Genomic DNA, 3,464 nt, shown 5'->3' with positions numbered 1-3,464 from the left:
GAAAAAAAAGGAGGGAAAATGGAAATGGAGGGTTAGGAAAAGGGTTATATTACAAAAAAAAAATGAGAACAAGTTCTGACAAAATGCAAAACATAAGTGACTCCAAACTTCAGACAGTGAAGCAAATTTTTTGCCTTCTTGAGACACTTCTCTTGGCCCTGCCCCTGCATCCTGACGGGAGCTCCAGGAAGAGCAGCTGCGCCAGTGCCAGGAAGGGAGGGCAGGTGAGGAGCTGAGGGACAGGGCCAGGAACCAGACTGGAATTTATGGAGCTGCCACAGCTTCCGGAATTTATGGAGGTTATGTGGCGAACCCCACATCTTGGTGCCTCGGTTTTTTCCTTCTGCAAAATGGGGAGATCATTTCTCCCTCATAGCTTGTTGTGAGGCATAAAGAGTTACTACGTACATGAAGCATTCAGAACATGCCGCTGTACAGGAAGCACACCCATGTTGGTAACTGTTGCTAGAGCGGGCACAGGAGTTTGTTTCATAAGTAGGCAAGAATGAAACTGTATTTAAAAGAGCAAGGAACCCTATCAACCCAAACAACTGCGCCTCAAGAATGAATCCAGAGGGCCAAGCTTAGAAAAGCACACGTTTGACCTTTATGAGGCCTACTTTATATTTCAGCCTTTTTGTTTGTTCCAAATTCTACATAATCAAATTCATTATTGAGAATTTTTAATGATTTTTAGCATAACTCCTTTAAAATATAATCCCCATGTGACCCATTTCCTAAGCAAAGACTCGGGGCTCATCTTTATCTATTTGTTCATTTGGCATTTCCACCTTTATTTTTCCATACCAGTGAACAGAATTCTACCCCCATGTGTAACTTGTGAAAAAAGGTAAACACTTAGATTATGTAGGCAGGGATCTTGTCGCTGAATTCACACAGTAGTTTTTCTTTCTTCTTTATTTTTTTAGGTCTCAAGTGGCCAACGGTGAGCAATGGTAACATAACCCAAGTTTCCCTTCTGCCCACAAAGTCTTCGGACAAACACCAGTCAAGAACTTATTCTTTGCAGAGAGATAACTCCAAATGGCGCATAATCGTGGCATGAGCTAAAATTTCATATTTCAAGTCATAACCACAAAACACCCAAAGATAGTTTTGAGTAGAATTTAGTCTTTTGTAGAAGAGACGTACGAACTGGAACCCCTCAAATTTGAGTTAACAAAGGATATAACAACTACGAGAACACTTAATTTTTCACACCTAAAAAATGTGTGTTGTAAATCCCATTTCAGGATGTTTCCTTTCCTCTGAGGTGGGTAGAATCAACAATTACTACTAAGAGCAATCATTTATGCTTCTCAGCACCAGCTGATAAAATGGATTTTCTGAGAAAAATTTACTGAAACTACAAGCTTTCCAGTAAATTCTGGGTGATCTGTGATTTCTTTTAACACGCCCTTTTGGCTCCTGAACTGTACTTAGCAGGGGCACATTTGTTTAATGGGGAATGATCGATTACCAGAACAAGTTAGGAAAAAAATGTTTAGAATGTAGAAATTGATGTAGCATAAAGAATTTATAGGTAATTTTCTTTCTCTCCTTTGTCATCCTTGGACAAGAGTCAAGAATTATCCTAATATGGGACTTGAAAGATTAAAAGTAAAAGGTAAAAAGTGGCAAAATTGATTTTTTTACTGTGGCTTCCAAGAGGATCTTCACCAGTTAATATTCTTAGCTTTTAAATCTGCCACTTAAGTCTTTAATACTAATGATTCATGGGGTATTTTGAATAGTAGGTTGTTTATTTTTTTAAATGACAACACAAGTTCTATTTCCTAATTCATATGAAACTATTCAGATTGGACTAAGGGACCTAAAATTTGAGTGTATTTCCACAGAGGTGATATAGGGACATTCAGAGGGGCAGGTTTCCTTATAATGTTTTATTTCCCCTATAAAGAGGAACCTGAAGTCACAATGGAATAATTAAATTACTTATTTTTTTTTTTCTGATAGTCCTATAATATCTCCTAATTCTAGTTTCCTAGTCTTCCCTTTGTATTAAATCACCTACTTATATGGAACTTTGGGGTGTGTTAGTTTTGGCAATGATCAGAAGTTGAGATGAGAATTTTACAGGAGGAGAGAACTTCGGACCCCTCTACTGGTGGTTTCTTCAAATTTCAGGTCTCCACTCATTAATGGTTCGTAGTTCAGTGGGTTACTGTCAGAATTTTTTTTTAAGTGAAAATATGTATTGGATATAGTAAGTGTAAGTGTCGTTCGGTGAAACCTTGTTTCCATTGTGTATAGATGGATGCAGGATCAAGATTACTTTCCAGTCTGAAACCTTCAGCACCAGCGGCCACAGTCAGCAGGTGAATGAGGCAGGGCTGAGTAAACGCAGGGTTGGATCCTGTCTCCATTTAAATTCTGATAATTTGTTCATAATGGATTTCTTTGCATTAATCTTGATTTTTAAAAATATGATTGATTTTGATTACTATGCGTTTGGGTGCCTCCTTAAATGTCGTGCCTCAAATGAGTGCCTCACTTGCCTCGCCCAGTCTTGGTTCTGACTGGCGGTGAGCTTTATAGACGGAATGGAAAGGGTTGGTGAGCCTGGGAAACCATGAAGAGAAGACATGTGGGGATGAGAAGCTGACAATGTGTGTGATGGCTTCTTTCTCTATGAGGCTGGAGGTAAACTCAGCTAAGAGTGAGGAGGACAGGCCTTGGGAGAGCAGAGAAGACAGCGTGGCTGGTGACGAGACTGGGAGAGGGAGAAGGTCCAGGACAGGAGGACAGTCACACTACGAATGGCAACATCTAGCTGTGGCAGGGCATGGATGTTGCCATTCGTAGTGATGCTGCCTGCCTGGCATGTCACGCTCCCCCAGCAGCCTGGCAGGTGCTGTAGGAGCAGAGAAGATGGGAGTCACCCAAGCTCTGGAGTTGGGATAGAAAGACAGGAACTACGGAGAGGAGGGCAAAGGTGCCAGAGGATTCCTCATCTGAGACAGGGAGAAGAAAGGTCAGGAGCAGGCGAGGGGTGGGCAGAGGACTCTAGTTGAATGTTTAGAGGTTGCGATTGAAGAGTGACTGTACTGCAAAGCGTGTATACTAGAATTTAGAATTTCACAGGAAAAGTAGTTCTAAGCCACATAAACAACTTTTTTGCTGCTAAGTTGTGTGTGGGAGGTAATGTGAACACAGTGGTGTATACATCATAAAAATAAGCGTCCTTTAAAATGCTGAGTGCTGTGTGTCTACTAAATAAGATGTAGAAATAGAGTTTCCCTAAGATTAGATGTTGTTAATATATTACAACGATGGCCAGAAACAAGGGTCAAGAAACATATGGACGAACACAAAAATCCATGCAATTTGAATTCAGACTCACTGGCTTTCTCTAGCTAACATCACTCAGCCTCCAGGCCTCAGATTCAGTGTTGCTTCTCCTCCTGGAAAATGCCTTCCCCGACCCCAGCCCCACCTCCACT

The sequence above is a fragment of the Pteropus alecto genome, unplaced genomic scaffold (genome assembly GCF_000325575.1).
Source record: "Pteropus alecto unplaced genomic scaffold, ASM32557v1 scaffold88, whole genome shotgun sequence".
NCBI classification, from domain to species: Eukaryota; Metazoa; Chordata; class Mammalia; order Chiroptera; family Pteropodidae; genus Pteropus; species Pteropus alecto.
Note: the sequence above shows the minus strand (reverse complement) of the source record.